We start from the raw sequence: 20,261 nt of genomic DNA on the forward strand, positions 1-20,261 counted from the left end.
TCGCAACGTGTTCGAAATTCTTGGAAAGAGGGGGAGGACCTGCCTTCTCTCATCGCTTCCAGAAGTATTACGCCACAATTTACGCGGATGCAATCAGTCTTGCGATACCCGCTTGTACGAACGGTTGAAAAAATGTACTTCACTAAAGAGAGCAGTGCATCGTACGATGTGAAGAAGGAATATAACATGTAAGTTTCAACGTTCTATACACAAAAGAAACGTTTTTTAACATTATGTATGTATACAGTACGGAGCATCGTACGGTGCGTTTATTGAGCAGACGTTACGATCTGACGAATACCGGCTACAAATTTTTGGAAATTGGAATCAACGTTGGCCCACCGAGTTACGTAGAGGTCGCCCTTGGAGATCATCGCGGACACGAACTATCGCTGTCTCTCGAAACGTGGAAGAGCCTCTACGAACAGCGTGGGAATATTTACAAGATGTTTCGAAACGAATACAAGGATAATTTTATAAGCATTGGACTAACCGTCAGTGTTTGCATGCTGAACGATGCTACGCTCGTACGTCTCGATTCTTCATTCGTACGCATTACGATGACCGAAACGACGCTACGCCGTATGTTTGACGGGTGTATCGATGTAACGTTCGAACGATTAGCTCGACTCATCGATACGGTGGATACCAAGTATACGCGATTCTTCAACATCGCATCTGAGAACATTATACGTGATAGCGACATCTTCAATGGACATCAGCTCGTCGATTGCGAACTATTAGTTTAGTTTTTAATAAGTACGAAAACCAGTGTAATAAGATGTGAATAAATATTTTTTGTTCACATTATTACGTACGTATTTTCTTTTACTTCCCATCCTTCACCCTCGACGGTACTGTCACGACACATTAAGCGTTCTCTTTTTAAATAAAAACGTATAATAAAATATGTTTGCATGCATGAAGATATAGCGAGAGTGACAATGCGGCGGCGGCGGAAAAGATGAAACGTAAGAAAAAAACAGATGGTAGTAACAGATGCGGTAAGTGTATGCAAGCCTTTGCATTTTTGCAGAGCGGCGGCAATAAATAAGGACCGGGGTCCTTACATCAATAGCGCCGGGACCTTTTCCCCCCCTTCCCTGCGTTACGAGCATCCTCCGCGCCTACGAGTACCCCCCGCGCCCCGCGCTCCCTTCTAGCCCCATGGGTTAGAACCCGCCTTGCTTTACTACTCGCTGATACGACCTACAAATTAGTCAGGTTCTGAAATCGCGGACTGTCTTAAAACAAGAATTGATCAAAATGTATAACCGGAAACTACCCTTTTATGCTGTGATGCAGAGGATCGAAGCACGCAGATAGATCTGTAGCAAAGAAACCTTCGATCAGTATGTAATTAATAAACTTGCATTAGTGCATTGACTCAATTTATCGCAATCCGATATTATTAACTTACTAATTAGAGACATTATGAAGAGTTCTTTGAGAGTCACCGCTCTAACCCTCAACGCGAACATCGTTGAAGAATTTTTGGAGAAAATGCGTCAAATAACTGATGACATTTCCGAGTAGAAGAAAAAGAATATGGCGCAAGATTTTCAAACCAGCAAACATTTCCTTTAAAAATCAACGCAAAGGTCAAGCTCAAGAAGGCAGCGAAGAGGAGTCAGTGTGCTTCTACTGTAAGAAACCAATTCATCGCATCGGCGAATGCGAAAAATTAAGAAGGAAGAATGAACTTACCGGGAAGTATTCCTCAGCTTCGTCGCCGTCGGGAAGCACGGTGCTGTCTCAGTAGACTACCGCCGCCGTGGTGCTGCCGCCGTCACTGGATAATTTTCAGCTATGTAGCCCTATTGTAAAAATTATCTCTTTAGAAAATAGCAATTGCGAGTTAAATGCGTTGATTGACACTAGTAGTCCGATCTCTTTCATTTAGTTAAAAATATTTCGAACATTAGTTGATAAATCTTTAGAAATGTTAAAAGTAGAAAGTAGGAAATTTAACGCTATCTGAAGCCGATCAATATTTTAGGCAAACATAAAGTTGAGATTAAATTGGAAGAATTCGATAATAGAAACTTTGAGATAATGTACCATGTAGTACTAAGTGAATTAACTGATATCAACTTAATTCTAAGTCGAGATTTTTTGGCTCAAGAGAAAATAACTTTGATACATTGCCCAGAAGCAGATACTTTAGCGAGTTATATGCAACTTTTATTGTCTACTAATATTTGTTATACGGCATCGGATATTGAATCGTTAATCGAAGATATTGAGATTAATTTTGATAACTCGGTTAAAAAACATTTAGATCGAATATTGTCGATGTGGAAAAAGTTGATATTCCGATAGTAGAAAATGATTATTCGATTCAAGTGAACTTACAGGATGATTCGGTTTATGTATGCACCAAGAAGATTTGCATTACAGGAACGCAAGCAAGTTAGGCAAATAACGGATGCTTTATTAGATCATTGAATTATTCAGATTAATTCGCCTTACTGCGCCAGAATTATATCTATAAAGAAAAAAAGTGGTGATCTTCGTGTGTCGATTTACGTCCGCTAAATGCACGAGTTCAAAAGTACTCATTCCCGTTAGTCGAAGACTACTAGCAAAATTAACGAATAAGTCAGTATTTACTTTGTTAGATCTTAAAGATCTGGTTTTCACCAGATACAAGTACATCCCAATTCAACAAAATACTTCCTGTTTGCCACATCCGATGCACAATATGAATATACGCGCTTATTAGTAGGATTCTCGGAATCACTGGCCGAATTCCAAAAGTATATCGTGCAGGTGTTGCAGTCACTCATAAGAGAGGACAAGATTCTAATCTCTATCGACGATATTCTGATACCGTCGGAGTCGAGTGAAATTTAGAAGTCCTAAAAGAAGTTTTAATTATTTTAAGACAGTATGGTTTCGAATTAAATTATAGAAAGTATAAGACTTTACATAAAGAAATAGAATATTTAGGGTATGTTATTAAAGAGAATGAAACAACACTAAGTGAGAGGCACATGCAAACAATTTCGGATTTTCCGCAGCCGAAATCGAATTCGTGAAGTTTTTGGAGCTCACAAATTATTTTCGTAAATTTATAAATAATTATACATTGAAAGCTAAATCATTGCAGTGCTTATTCAGAAAATCGATTAACTTTTCTTTCGATGAAAATTGTTTAAACTCATTTAACATATTGAGAAAAAACTGTCGTCATATCCAGTTTTGCATTTTTATAATCCAATTGTAATTACAAAATTGCACACTGATGCAAGTTTTCTAGGAACAATTCTCCTTCAAGAACAATCGATTGGCAATTGGGCCAATAGCTTATTTCAGGCGACTAATAAGGCAGAAGCCAATTATCATTCGAGTTGGAAATGCCATAGTCAGGGCCATAGAGAGATTCCACATATACAATTCACCGTAGTGACTGACTGCAATGCACCGGTTTACGCAATTAATAAAGCAAACTTGAATCTTCGAATAGCCCGTTAGACCCTTAGATTACAAGATTACACATTTAAGGTAACTCACCGAGCAGGAAAGAATATGTCTTACATGAACGCTTCAACTAGTAATGTTCGTCGAGTCACTGCCTCTTGAAAGAGAATTAGAATTCCGACAGCTGCAGGATGCTCATTTGAAAAATAGGGCTTATAACCTAAAATTTAATGATGATGAAAAATTCGAATTATATTAGAAGGCTTAATGTATAAAAAAGGAAAACCGATTGCTCTCGCTTTGCGATATCAGAAACAATGACGAATACAATTATACGTACTTACCATAATGAAAACGCACATTGTAGTATCGAAAAAATTTTTCAAGGGATAAACAAAACGTAATAGTTCCCTTCAATGCGCTAACAAATTCGCGACTATATAATTGTGTTACGTGTCTAGTCGCCAATTCGTCTGCTAGACAAACAGAAGGACTTTCACAAATTAGTAAAGCCGCTTCTAAATCACTAGAAATAATTCATTTAGATCATTTCGGTCATTTTCTTCTTCAAGTTACTAATGACATTTATAAATTCTCGTGTCGATAAATGCTTTTACTCGCTTTACTCATTTGTTTTCTGCAAAAACGACAAATTTGAAAGAAGTTTGCGACAACTTATATTCTCTTTTCAATATCATCGATGTTCCGTCCGAAATTGTCGGACGGAATAGATCGCGAGACGGCTTTATTTCATTTGAATTTATATCGTTCGTCAATAACTATAAATTAAGAACCGTAGCCGTAGCATCTCTAAACGGAATAGTCGAAAGGGCAAATCGCCCAGTCGACACAGTTATGTGTTCACTATATAATAGCTACAAATTTTAATGTTACAATACATCATAAAAATGAACGTGGTTTATAATTCAAAACGTATGAAAAAAAGAGCATAAAAAAACCACCGCACAAGTTATAGTTTGTGATATTTAATTATCATTACATTAATAAAAACATTAGACGTTTCGGCCACAATCTGGCTATCCTTAGTAAATTCACAATATTCTTAAAACGCAGAGTTACACATAGCTGACATTAAATTCAACCGTCGTATGATATAATTATATATAAAAGTGTTCTTTCATAAGTGAAAGTGCCTCGTACAATAATGTTACACCGCCAATAATCATATCACGAAAAGTGTAGAACGAAAATTTCCAGATTCTAATTTAATAAATTTACGTATCATTAATATCTTCTAATCGAAATGTGTCAGAATAGAATCGTTACCTGTTTGACAGCAAAAAAATAATGATGAATCTCAAGTACATCCTTTGCACACGTAGAAAATTGTCGTGACATTGTGTGTTGTTATTTGTCATATCATATATGTTACCACTATTTATATGTATAAGTCAAAAGTTTAGAAAGTTCTAGAATTATTTATTACGTGTGAGAGAGATCTTTCTTAAGAAGAGGCAGATAAACATCAGGCAAACCTTCAATGTCACTTTGCTTATTGATACCACTTATTTGGCTTTTAATGTATGTCATTTCAGAAATTCTTCTTTTCATTAATGATTGTTCTGTGCCTAAAATTCTTATATTATCCCAATCCAATTCATGCATCTCATTCAACTGGTGACGTGAAATCACTGAGATCTCGGAAGTGGATTTTCTTATGTCAGCCTTATGTTCTTTAATACGAGTTTTTAATTTCCTTTTTGTTTGGCCAACATAAGAAGATTCACAATTTAAACAATTTATTTTGTAGACTATTGCATTGATGGTCATCGTTAAGCAAAGGACCTTTTCCAGTTTTTATAAATAAATTCATTTCATTCATTCCATTTGAGTTTATAAGCGATATTAAAGCCATGAATGTGAGTTTTTAAAATTTTTCAAAAAAACATCTTTGATTTAAATCACTCTTTTAATGAATGGTTATCCTCTTAAATTCATATTTTCAACAATAAAAAATAGCATAAAACCTTAGAAAGTAGAACCTTAGAAAGTAGAACTAATTTAGATCAAAATCGTGAGGATAATAATAACGAAAGTGACTCTATTTCTAATTCAAAGAGAAAGTTTTTCACAATATCATATTTAAGCAAAGTATCTGAAAAATTTTAAAAACTATAATATAACCTCAAACTATAAGTAACCTCAAAATATAGTTGACATATGTGTGTGTGTGTGTGTGTGTGTGCGTGCGTGCGTGCGTGCGTGCGTGCGTGCGTGCGTGCGTGCGTGTGTGTGTGTATGTTTTACATACTCTGGTGGAAATAAATCACTGAAATCACTGAAATCTCTATTAATTGATCCATTTTTAGTATAATTCTATTGAAAGTGTGTGAATTAATAGAGATTTCAACGATTTTAGTAATTTTATAGCGATTTATTTCAAGCTACATATTATAATATATATTATAGTATGATATAACATTCTATATAAATAAAGCACAATTACGATTATAAAATGATGTTATGTTTATATTAACGGAAAAATAATCGTTATATTATATTACAATAAAAATATTTTATTTCATAAAGTATTATGCACATATATTTGTAGCATTAAAAGAAATCCATATATAAATAATATTGCAAGACGTGATATAATTAATATATTATTGACATAAATAATAATAATATTAAAACAATGAATGATATAAAAATTAAGTAGGGTAAAGTGAATGTCAAACATGATGACTGAACGAAAAAAAATTTGAATCCAATTTTTGAGGTTCATATTTAGTAATTGTCTCATTGTGTAGGAGATATTGAGCTATCCAATGAAAAATGATAATATAATAGACGTCGATTAGACTTTGTATATATTCATTTATATTATTATCATTTTTGAGTAAATGGACAAGAATCAAACTTGAATTTCGAAAATTTGATTCAAATTTTATTTTGTTCAAAATTATATTATGTTTGAAATTGTACCATCTTACTCTATATTAAACATACATAACATTTTGGAAATGCTTATCTGTTTTAAATTTTAAACTATGAGATCATAACACAAGATTAATAGTACCATGATAAATGAATAAAATTATCATGTCATGGAAAAGTTGATTCATAGAGTTGCAACGAATATTAGGCAACTATTCAGTGTTTTACCTGTTCGACAAATTTTTATATTATTCGGTCGAACACCCAATGAAGTCTATTATTCGGCCTAATACCGAATAGTTTCGATCATAAAAATACTAAAAATTAAGGAAGTTAATATTAATATTAATTAGTTTCATCTTAATTTACAGAGTAGTTGTTCAATATTCATTACAACTCTAATTCATATCTTAGTATGAATTTAAAAAGTATAATTAAAGTCATAGTACAATATATACATATATATATATATATATATATATATATATATATATATATAATGTAACGAAAAATTAGTATCATTACTAATCACAAATGAAATGAAATATTAGAAAAGTCATCGAATAAGTCATGAATAAATACTATATATAATCATTATGATATTATTTTTCTTTTGTTGACACTTCTCTTGGTGGTAATTCCTTCGGTGTAGATTCTAATTTTTTCTTACCTCGTTGTTTGCAAAGCGAAATCACTCTGCAACAACGTCTTCAAATTCGATTTCTTTTAATTGGTACGCTGTAAATACTGTAGTAGATATACTAGGCGGGTTCTAAGCCATGGGGCTAGAGGGGAATGCGGGGTGCGGGGAAGTACTTGTAGGCGCGGGGAATACCTAACGCGGGGGAAAGAGGGGGAAAGGTCTAATCTCCTACACAATAAGGCTCCTACACAATAGGACTCCTTTTTTTGTTATCAAAATTAGACCATGTTTTTCTTTAAAAATGCATTGATAATAAAGGTTTGAATTTGACCATGACATATTTTTCTTTTCTTTAAAAATGTATCGATAATAAAGGCATGTTAGAGAAAGATAGAGCGCGCGTGCTACGAGTGAAGAAAGGATGGAAGAATTAATAGAGTATGAGTTTCTTTTGTATGATACAGTTTTTTCAATTTTTATGGTTTTTCCTGGCGCGTCGAGGCAAAGGATGGGAAGTAAAAGACAATACACATGAAATAAGGCGAACAAAAATGTTTTATTTACATCTTATTACATCGGTTTTCGTACTTATTAAAAACTAAAGCTAATAGTTCGCAATCGATGAGCTGATGTCCATTGAAGATGTCGCTATCACATATAATGTTCTCAGATGCGATGTTGGAGAATCGCTTATAATAAAGGCCTGCATGTTAGAGAAAGATAGAGCGCGCGTGCTACGAGTGAAGAAAGGATGGAAGAATTAATAGAGTATGAGTTTCTTTTGTATGATACAGTTTTTTCAATTTTTATGGTTTTTCCTGGCGCGTCGAGGCAAAGGATGGGAAGTAAAAGACAATACACATGAAATAAGGCGAACAAAAATGTTTTATTTACATCTTATTACATCGGTTTTCGTACTTATTAAAAACTAAAGCTAATAGTTCGCAATCGATGAGCTGATGTCCATTGAAGATGTCGCTATCACATATAATGTTCTCAGATGCGATGTTGGAGAATCGCTTATAATAAAGGCCTGCATGTTAGAGAAAGATAGAGCGCGCGTGCTACGAGTGAAGAAAGGATGGAAGAATTAATAGAGTATGAGTTTCTTTTGTATGATACAGTTTTTTCAATTTTTATGGTTTTTCCTGGCGCGTCGAGGCAAAGGATGGGAAGTAAAAGACAATACACATGAAATAAGGCGAACAAAAATGTTTTATTTACATCTTATTACATCGGTTTTCGTACTTATTAAAAACTAAAGCTAATAGTTCGCAATCGATGAGCTGATGTCCATTGAAGATGTCGCTATCACATATAATGTTCTCAGATGCGATGTTGGAGAATCGCTTATAATAAAGGCCTGCATGTTAGAGAAAGATAGAGCGCGCGTGCTACGAGTGAAGAAAGGATGGAAGAATTAATAGAGTACGAGTTTCTTTTGTATGATACAGTTTTTTCAATTTTTATGGTTTTACCTGGCGCGTCGAGGCAAAGGATGGGAAGTAAAAGACAATACACATGAAATAAGGCGAACAAAAAAATGTTTTATTTACATCTTATTACATCGGTTTTCGTACTTATTAAAAATTAAAGCTAATAGTTCGCAATCGATGAGCTGATGTCCATTGAAGATGTCGCTATCACATATAATGTTCTCAGATGCGATGTTGGAAAATCGCGTATACTTGGTATCTACCGTATCGACGAGTCGAGCTAATCGTTCGAACGTTACATCGATACACCCGTTAAAGTCAAACATACGGCGTAGCGTCGTTTCGGTCATCATAATGCGTACGGATGAAGAATCGAGACGTACGACCGTAGTATAGTTCAGCATGAAAACACTGACGGTTAGCGGTCCAACACTTATAAAATTATTCTCGTATTCGTTTCGAAACAGCTTGTAAATATTTCCTCACTGCTCGTAGAGGCTCTTCCACGTTTCGAGAGACAGCGATAGTTCGTGTCCGCGATGATCTCCAAGGGCGATCTCCACGTAACTCGGTGGGCCAACGTTGATTCCAATTTCCAAAAATTTGTAGCCCGTATTCGTCTGATCGTAACGTCTGCGTCAGTAAACGCACCGCACGATGTTCCGTACTGTGTACATACATAATGTTAAAAAACGTTTCTTTTGTGCATAGAATGTTGAAACTTACATGTTATATTCCTTCTTCACATCGTACGATGCACTGCTCTCTTTAGCATACATTTTTTCAGCCGTTCGTACAAGCGGGTATCGTAAACTGATTGCATCCGTGTAAATAGTAATACTTCTGGAATCGATAAGAGAAGACAGGTCCTCCCCCCTCTATCCAAGAATTTCGAATATGTTGCGACACGTTTTATCAAGTCTTTCTACGTATTTTCTTTGTCACGAATTTATACATACGTTTATACATACATTTATACACACGTACATACGTACATACGTTTATACATACGTTTATACACACATACGTACGTTTATACATACGTTTATACACACGTACATACGTACATACGTACATACATTTGTACATACGTTTATATATACGTTTATACATACGTTTATACATACGTTTATACATACGTTTATACATACGTACATATGTTTATACATACGTTTATACATACGTTTATACATACGTTTATACATACGTACATACGTTTATACATACGTTTATACACACATACATACGTTTATACATACGTTTATACACGTACATACGTACATACATACGTACATACATACGTACATACGTACATACGTTTATACATACGTACATACGTTTATACATACGTACATACGTACATACGTACATATGTTTATACATACATACGTTTATACATACGTACATACGTTTATACATACGTTTATACATACATACATACGTTTATACATACGTTTATACGCACATACGTACGTTTATACATACGTTTATACATACGTTTATACATTACAAAGGAAGAGAAAAGAAATACATAATAAATATGTTAACGTATTTTTATTTAAAAAATTCTTTTGCAACCACCAGTTATATATTTTCAATACATTTTGTAACGCGCAATTCTTAACATGTTGTCCACATCGTATAATATTAGTAACATCTAGATTAGATAAAGATTCCATGTGTTCTGTCGTAAACTGCATCCAGGGTCTCAATGTACATGCGTTCTCGCTCATCATCCAGAAGCAAGTTCCGCAGCCACGTTCGTTTCTCGCGTCCCTTGACATACACGACAGCATCAATAAATTTTTATTTCATTAATTAAGTAAAAAAATCCTATATTCGATCAAAGCTGATCTTATTTCCTAAATATTTCGGTTTGAATTTATATACATACGTACATAGACAATTCTATAAGCCACGCAATAAAGTCCTTTTCAATCTTGAAACGCAATCATGGATGGAACTACAGTGGTATTATAAAATTATGTATTACAATTTTGTGTTCATACATGTTCCCTTAAAAACGATATTCATTAGTTGTTGATCACGATTCATTAGTTGTTGATCAAACGGATGTTCACTTATTTATAATCATTGGCGACAAGTATTGCTGAAGTCGGCACGCTTGATTTATGCGAAACTGCAAAATTGTGTTTCTACGTATCCAACAGAGTAATCTTACCGCAAAACATGTTGAGATTCATCGATTTTTCGTAGAAAAAAATTTTTATATTACACTTATGCAAAATCGTATCTAACGTGGTCACAACTGCCGTACATCGACGTTTCACCGAGAAGAATTTATGCACTTTCATCTGTTAAACTTAAATTATCAACCGAAAAATGCTTTACTATTGTATCGTGTACCCACTAACACATGTTGATAGTATTAGTGAACTACAATCAAAACATTTATGACAATTATCAAACAGATATTAAACCATCGTCGAATGTCTATCGAATCACTGTCAAAAACATCTTTCAAATTAATGTCAAACATCTATCGAACCGTTATTGAATGTCTATCGCACCACTTTTAATCCTAACTATACACACTGAGTTCCCAGAAACCTCAACTTCAATTTCTAAATCGAGATCTTTTCGTATTTCTTTTCTTTTTCTTTGAACCAACAGTCGTCGAACGGTACCGCCATGTATCGTGTTCAACGAATAGAACCATATCAACGTCGACAAGATGTCCGAAATTGACCCGAGTATGATTAAACATCGCGTCACTCGTATGTAAAACGTACGTACGTACATACTACACATAGCGTACATTCTTCATTTTAAGGACTTACAAAATTAGCAGAAATATGACAGTGGTCTGTCAGACTGACGTAATCTTTGGTATATTTTTTAACATTACAGTTCAAAGTTAAATAACTGACACACTAATATCAATGGAGTAATATATTACAAACGTCTGGATTTTAATCGAGTCACTTTCAATGCAAATTTCCTTTCACAAAGATTTGTGAATTAATTTTCACGCTGCGGGCCTTGTACAGATTTTCTTTATTATTAGGTATTTATATTTTCTCAGCTATATATTTTAGTATTTTTATTATTATTATTAAATCCTCACTTCTAACAAGCTATGCTTTAATAACGTTTATTATTTCCAAATCTGTGCAGTTCTGAATATTTTTGTTAAATCATACAGTGTCATCTTAAAATATATTAGATATCATATTAGATTTATTATTGTACATAAATGCTGCTTTATTATGTATATTTTATATTATTAATATTTTAACTGTTTTATACGATTTTAGACATTTTGCTCATTGAGTAACTAAAAAAGATATTGAAAAAATTGCAAAATGCTAGAGGACTCAGTTTTTTATAGAAATAACACTATATGATTAATAGGGTGTTATTTCAGTTTTATAACCTGTATATGTACATATATTATACATATACACATATATAGGGTGTTCTGAAATTCGAATCAAAGTATTATATAGCAAGAAAGATCTCGAAAAATTAAGTTAAAAAGTTATTTGTAAATTTTTATTTTAAGCAGAAATTTTTGAAATATCAGGATTCAAATATAACGAGTTACAGCTTATATTTAGATGATCACTTGAATTAGTGAGTGCGCTGAAATATACGTTTACTTACTCTATAATACATATTACCGCATTTGCAACTCATCGGTAGGTAGCCCTCTAAGCATAGTCTGTAATTAACCATATTTAAACCTTTATTATTACAAAAATTACTTGAAAAATAAATAATTACAAGTAACTTTTTCACTTAATCTTTCGAGAACTTTCTTGCTGTAGTACGTAGGCTGCTGGCAAAGTTTCTGCAAACAATATGAAAAAAAAACATGTAAAATTCGGTAAATGGCTTTATTGTTTTTAGTAGTATTGTTTTTAGAAGTATTCGCCTTTAAGATCGACATTTTTGCATACGCTCGAACCAATTTTCAAAGCATTTTTTTTCACTCTGAGACTGTAACCTCAGAAATCAGTGTACAAAATGTTTCAACAGCTGCTTCAGGCACTGGCGACTCAAATCGCTCACCACGCATCTTCTTTTTAATGTTTGAGAACAAAAAGAAATCATAAGTGATAAATAAGGTGAATACGAACAATAAGTCATCAATGCGACATTTTTACTGGATAAAAAATCAACAGTTTGACGTGCTGTGTGACAGCTGGCATTGTCATGATGAAGGATGATGTGATGATTTCGGTTTGTTCTACGCAATTCATTTATGATTTCTGACAAACAAATTGTTGTATACTAATCTGTATTTACAGTCCTTCGATCCTCTAAAGTCACGATTGCCACATGCCGGTATAACTGAAGAAACAAGCAACCATTTGCTTGACAGCACTGCGTGAACAAACAACTTTGGTTGGTTTCGATTCATTTTGAAATACCCCCAACAGTGGATTGTTGTTTACTTTCGGGCTCATACGAATCCATAGATCCATGTTTCGTTCCCAGTAACGATATTGTAGACCAAATTTGATCGACCTCGGTTGAATTTCTTGAGCATTTCTTTGCTCCATTTAACACGAGCCTGTTTTTGAGCTTCGGTCAAATTGTGTGGGATCCAACGATTGCAAAGTTTCCGTACGCTCATGCAAGTGATCATGCAAAATCGTATGTATTGCTCATGTCAATGCCTAAGGATGCCTGAATCTCGCAGTATGTTATATGCCGGTCTCGCTCAATCATTTCACGCACAGCATCAACATTAATGGCAACAACAGACGTGGATAGACGACCTTCACGGAATTCGTTACAAAGAAAGGTTCACGCTGGAATTCGGCAAACCAATTTTAAACAGTCCTTGGATGGTGTTTCATCCCCAAAAGCCAAATGAAGTCGATCAATGCATTGTTTCGGAGTTAGATTATATTTGTAAAAAATCATTGCCCGAAAATTTTTACGCGAAATTTCCATTTTCTCACAAAAGTAACTTCTTTTAAAATACTATGCAAACAAAACTAGTTGGCTTGGGTACAAACTGTCAACTGAATTATAAGTTAAAAATGTCTAATTTTACGGATGTGATAGTAGCAGAACATTGGCGCCACTGGAAGTATTAGATTGCAGAAACTTTTCCAGCAGTCTACATATTCTGATTCGCGACACCCTGTATAACTGTATGTACATTAAATTAATTTTTATACGATTACATGCACATACAATATTATTTATCTATTATATTAAAATAATAAATAAATAATATCATAATATTAGGTGTAGTAAAAAAAAATCCATTATTTTCCCAATAGATGGCTTTAGTAATCTGTATCACCGCGTGATACAGATTACTAAAGCCATCTATTGGGAAAATAATGGATTTTTTTTTACTACACCTAATATTATGATATTATTTATTTATTATTTTAATATAATAGATAAATAATATTGTATGTGCATGTAATCGTATAAAAATTAATTTAATGTACATACAGTTATACAGGGTGTCGCGAATCAGAATATGTAGACTGCTGGAAAAGTTTCTGCAATCTAATACTTCCAGTGGCGCCAATGTTCTGCTACTATCACATCCGTAAAATTAGACATTTTTAACTTATAATTCAGTTGACAGTTTGTACCCAAGCCAACTAGTTTTGTTTGCATAGTATTTTAAAAGAAGTTACTTTTGTGAGAAAATGGAAATTTCGCGTAAAAATTTTCGGGCAATGATTTTTTACAAATATAATCTAACTCCGAAACAATGCATTGATCGACTTCATTTGGCTTTTGGGGATGAAACACCATCCAAGGACTGTTTAAAATTGGTTTGCCGAATTCCAGCGTGAACCTTTCTTTGTAACGAATTCCGTGAAGGTCGTCTATCCACGTCTGTTGTTGCCATTAATGTTGATGCTGTGCGTGAAATGATTGAGCGAGACCGGCATATAACATACTGCGAGATTCAGGCATCCTTAGGCATTGACATGAGCAATACATACGATTTTGCATGATCACTTGCATGAGCGTACGGAAACTTTGCAATCGTTGGATCCCACACAATTTGACCGAAGCTCAAAAACAGGCTCGTGTTAAATGGAGCAAAGAAATGCTCAAGAAATTCAACCGAGGTCGATCAAATTTGGTCTACAATATCGTTACTGGGAACGAAACATGGATCTATGGATTCGTATGAGCCCGAAAGTAAACAACAATCCACTGTTGGGGGTATTTCAAAATGAATCGAAACCAACCAAAGTTGTTTGTTCACGCAGTGCTGTCAAGCAAATGGTTGCTTGTTTCTTCAGTTATACCGGCATGTGGCAATCGTGACTTTAGAGGATCGAAGGACTGTAAATACAGATTAGTATACAACAATTTGTTTGTCAGAAATCATAAATGAATTGCGTAGAACAAACCGAAATCATCACATCATCCTTCATCATGACAATGCCAGCTGTCACACAGCACGTCAAACTGTTGATTTTTTATCCAGTAAAAATGTCGCATTGATGACTTATTGTTCGTATTCACCTTATTTATCACTTATGATTTCTTTTTGTTCTCAAACATTAAAAAGAAGATGCGTGGTGAGCGATTTGAGTCGCCAGTGCCTGAAGCAGCTGTTGAAACATTTTGTACACTGATTTCTGAGGTTACAGTCTCAGAGTGAAAAAAAATGCTTTGAAAATTGGTTCGAGCGTATGCAAAAATGTCGATCTTAAAGGCGAATACTTCTAAAAACAATACTACTAAAAACAATAAAGCCATTTACCGAATTTTACATGTTTTTTTTTCATATTGTTTGCAGAAACTTTGCCAGCAGCCTACGTACTACAGCAAGAAAGTTCTCGAAAGATTAAGTGAAAAAGTTACTTGTAATTATTTATTTTTCAAGTAATTTTTGTAATAATAAAGGTTTAAATATGGTTAATTACAGACTATGCTTAGAGGGCTACCTACCGATGAGTTGCAAATGCGGTAATATGTATTATAGAGTAAGTAAACGTATATTTCAGCGCACTCACTAATTCAAGTGATCATCTAAATATAAGCTGTAACTCGTTATATTTGAATCCTGATATTTCAAAAATTTCTGCTTAAAATAAAAATTTACAAATAACTTTTTAACTTAATTTTTCGAGATCTTTCTTGCTATATAATACTTTGATTCGAATTTCAGAACACCCTATATATGTGTATATGTATAATATATGTACATATACAGGTTATAAAACTGAAATAACACCCTATTAATCATATAGTGTTATTTCTATAAAAAACTGAGTCCTCTAGCATTTTGCAATTTTTTCAATATCTTTTTTAGTTACTCAATGAGCAAAATGTCTAAAATCGTATAAAACAGTTAAAATATTAATAATATAAAATATACATAATAAAGCAGCATTTATGTACAATAATAAATCTAATATGATATCTAATATATTTTAAGATGACACTGTATGATTTAACAAAAATATTCAGAACTGCACAGATTTGGAAATAATAAACGTTATTAAAGCATAGCTTGTTAGAAGTGAGGATTTAATAATAATAATAAAAATACTAAAATATATAGCTGAGAAAATATAAATACCTAATAATAAAGAAAATCTGTACAAGGCCCGCAGCGTGAAAATTAATTCACAAATCTTTGTGAAAGGAAATTTGCATTGAAAGTGACTCGATTAAAATCCAGACGTTTGTAATATATTACTCCATTGATATTAGTGTGTCAGTTATTTAACTTTGAACTGTAATGTTAAAAAATATACCAAAGATTACGTCAGTCTGACAGACCACTGTCATATTTCTGCTAATTTTGTAAGTCCTTAAAATGAAGAATGTACGCTATGTGTAGTATGTACGTACGTACGTTTTACATACGAGTGACGCGATGTTTAATCATACTCGGGTCAATTTCGGACATCTTGTCGACGTTGATATGGTTCTATTCGTTGAACACGATACATGGCGGTACCGTTCGACGACTGTTGGTTCAAAGAAAAAGAAAAGAAATACGAAAAGATCTCGATTTAGAAATTGAAGTTGAGGTTTCTGGGAACTCAGTGTGTATAGTTAGGATTAAAAGTGGTGCGATAGACATTCAATAACGGTTCGATAGATGTTTGACATTAATTTGAAAGATGTTTTTGACAGTGATTCGATAGACATTCGACGATGGTTTAATATCTGTTTGATAATTGTCATAAATGTTTTGATTGTAGTTCACTAATACTATCAACATGTGTTAGTGGGTACACGATACAATAGTAAAGCATTTTTCGGTTGATAATTTAAGTTTAACAGATGAAAGTGCATAAATTCTTCTCGGTGAAACGTCGATGTACGGCAGTTGTGACCACGTTAGATACGATTTTGCATAAGTGTAATATAAAAATTTTTTTCTACGAAAAATCGATGAATCTCAACATGTTTTGCGGTAAGATTACTCTGTTGGATACGTAGAAACACAATTTTGCAGTTTCGCATAAATCAAGCGTGCCGACTTCAGCAATACTTGTCGCCAATGATTATAAATAAGTGAACATCCGTTTGATCAACAACTAATGAATCGTGATCAACAACTAATGAATATCGTTTTTAAGGGAACATGTATGAACACAAAATTGTAATACATAATTTTATAATACCACTGTAGTTCCATCCATGATTGCGTTTCAAGATTGAAAAGGACTTTATTGCGTGGCTTATAGAATTGTCTATGTACGTATGTATATAAATTCAAACCGAAATATTTAGGAAATAAGATCAGCTTTGATCGAATATAGGATTTTTTTACTTAATTAATGAAATAAAAATTTATTGATGCTGTCGTGTATGTCAAGGGACGCGAGAAACGAACGTGGCTGCGGAACTTGCTTCTGGATGATGAGCGAGAACGCATGTACATTGAGACCCTGGATGCAGTTTACGACAGAACACATGGAATCTTTATCTAATCTAGATGTTACTAATATTATACGATGTGGACAACATGTTAAGAATTGCGCGTTACAAAATGTATTGAAAATATATAACTGGTGGTTGCAAAAGAATTTTTTAAATAAAAATACGTTAACATATTTATTATGTATTTCTTTTCTCTTCCTTTGTAATGTATAAACGTATGTATAAACGTATGTATAAACGTACGTATGTGCGTATAAACGTATGTATAAACGTATGTATGTATGTATAAACGTATGTATAAACGTATGTACGTATGTATAAACGTATGTATGTATAAACATATGTACGTATGTACGTATGTACGTATGTATAAACGTATGTACGTATGTATAAACGTATGTACGTATGTACGTATGTATGTACGTATGTATGTACGTATGTACGTGTATAAACGTATGTATAAACGTATGTATGTGTGTATAAACGTATGTATAAACGTATGTACGTATGTATAAACGTATGTATAAACGTATGTATAAACGTATGTATAAACATATGTACGTATGTATAAACGTATGTATAAACGTATGTATAAACGTATGTATAAACGTATATATAAACGTATGTACAAATGTATGTACGTATGTACGTATGTACGTGTGTATAAACGTATGTATAAACGTACGTATGTGTGTATAAACGTATGTATAAACGTATGTACGTATGTACGTGTGTATAAATGTATGTATAAACGTATGTATAAATTCGTGACAAAGAAAATACGTAGAAAGACTTGATAAAACGTGTCGCAACATATTCGAAATTCTTGGATAGAGGGGGGAGGACCTGTCTTCTCTTATCGATTCCAGAAGTATTACTATTTACACGGATGCAATCAGTTTACGATACCCGCTTGTACGAACGGCTGAAAAAATGTATGCTAAAGAGAGCAGTGCATCGTACGATGTGAAGAAGGAATATAACATGTAAGTTTCAACATTCTATGCACAAAAGAAACGTTTTTTAACATTATGTATGTACACAGTACGGAACATCGTGCGGTGCGTTTACTGACGCAGACGTTACGATCAGACGAATACGGGCTACAAATTTTTGGAAATTGGAATCAACGTTGGCCCACCGAGTTACGTGGAGATCGCCCTTGGAGATCATCGCGGACACGAACTATCGCTGTCTCTCGAAACGTGGAAGAGCCTCTACGAGCAGTGAGGAAATATTTACAAGCTGTTTCGAAACGAATACGAGAATAATTTTATAAGTGTTGGACCGCTAACCGTCAGTGTTTTCATGCTGAACTATACTACGGTCGTACGTCTCGATTCTTCATCCGTACGCATTATGATGACCGAAACGACGCTACGCCGTATGTTTGACTTTAACGGGTGTATCGATGTAACGTTCGAACGATTAGCTCGACTCGTCGATACGGTAGATACCAAGTATACGCGATTTTCCAACATCGCATCTGAGAACATTATATGTGATAGCGACATCTTCAATGGACATCAGCTCATCGATTGCGAACTATTAGCTTTAATTTTTAATAAGTACGAAAACCGATGTAATAAGATGTAAATAAAACATTTTTTTGTTCGCCTTATTTCATGTGTATTGTCTTTTACTTCCCATCCTTTGCCTCGACGCGCCAGGTAAAACCATAAAAATTGAAAAAACTGTATCATACAAAAGAAACTCGTACTCTATTAATTCTTCCATCCTTTCTTCACTCGTAGCACGCGCGCTCTATCTTTCTCTAACATGCAGGCCTTTATTATAAGCGATTCTCCAACATCGCATCTGAGAACATTATATGTGATAGCGACATCTTCAATGGACATCAGCTCATCGATTGCGAACTATTAGCTTTAGTTTTTAATAAGTACGAAAACCGATGTAATAAGATGTAAATAAAACATTTTTGTTCGCCTTATTTCATGTGTATTGTCTTTTACTTCCTATCCTTTGCCTCGACGCGCCAGGAAAAACCATAAAAATTGAAAAAACTGTATCATACAAAAGAAACTCATACTCTATTAATTCTTCCATCCTTTCTTCACTCGTAGCACGCGCGCTCTATCTTTCTCTAACATGCAGGCCTTTATTATAAGCGATTCTCCAACATCGCATCTGAGAACATTATATGTGATAGCGACATCTTCAATGGACATCAGCTCATCGATTGCGAACTATTAGCTTTAGTTTTTAATAAGTACGAAAACCGATGTAATAAGATGTAAATAAAACATTTTTGTTCGCCTTATTTCATGTGTATTGTCTTTTACTTCCCATCCTTTGCCTCGACGCGCCAGGAAAAACCATAAAAATTGAAAAAACTGTATCATACAAAAGAAACTCATACTCTATTAATTCTTCCATCCTTTCTTCACTCGTAGCACGCGCGCTCTATCTTTCTCTAACATGCCTTTATTATCGATACATTTTTAAAGAAAAGAAAAATATGTCATGGTCAAATTCAAACCTTTATTATCAATGCATTTTTAAAGAAAAACATGGTCTAATTTTGATAACAAAAAAAGGAGTCCTATTGTGTAGGAGCCTTATTGTGTAGGAGATTAGACCTTTCCCCCTCTTTCCCCCGCGTTAGGTATTCCCCGCGCCTACAAGTACTTCCCCGCACCCCGCATTCCCCTCTAGCCCCATGGCTTAGAACCCGCCTAGTATATCTACTTACTGTGTTTCTGAAGGACGATTTTATCGCAGTTGTAAAAATAAGTCAAAATATTTTTAAAAAGAGACCATGGAAACAGATAGATTTTATAGTTATTAGCGCTAATCACATAGATAAAGGATTTAATGTGCGATGTGTCGAAGTGCATTTTTATAATACGTGTCATTGTATAGTTCAAAGTATGCGTAATGTTTAATTACACTGAAAAATAACTTTCATATTTGTAATGATAAGTAAAAATTCCATATTGAATACATTGCCCAAAAACTCATTTTTTAAAAATGATAAT

At 33.8% G+C, this 20,261-nt stretch overlaps 1 protein-coding gene and 1 long non-coding RNA gene across 7 annotated transcripts in view; both read right to left on the reverse strand.

Moving 5' to 3' along the window:
- The window catches only part of LOC105144011 (uncharacterized), a 488,432-nt gene that overhangs the window by 233,346 nt on the left and 234,825 nt on the right, over positions 1-20,261 (reverse strand). For 4 of the 6 annotated variants that reach the window (XM_087408170.1, XM_087408167.1, XM_087408166.1 and 1 more), the window contains one exon: positions 1,708-1,817. The gene's annotated coding sequence lies outside the window, so the exon portion shown is untranslated. Of the gene's footprint in view, positions 1-1,707; positions 1,818-2,355; positions 6,631-20,261 lie in introns of those variants that run through there. The other 2 variants (XM_087408169.1, XM_087408168.1) reach the window with 2 other exon arrangements.
- LOC147909065 (uncharacterized) lies at positions 6,927-13,138 on the reverse strand. The gene is made up of 2 exons (XR_015545714.1): positions 9,130-13,138; positions 6,927-9,070 (listed from the first exon to the last, which is right to left on the reverse strand). It is a non-coding gene; the product is annotated as an uncharacterized LOC147909065 (long non-coding RNA).

This window comes from Acromyrmex echinatior, chromosome 7, assembly GCF_024713525.1.
Source record: "Acromyrmex echinatior isolate Ae372 chromosome 7, ASM2471352v2, whole genome shotgun sequence".
NCBI classification, from domain to species: Eukaryota; Metazoa; Arthropoda; class Insecta; order Hymenoptera; family Formicidae; genus Acromyrmex; species Acromyrmex echinatior.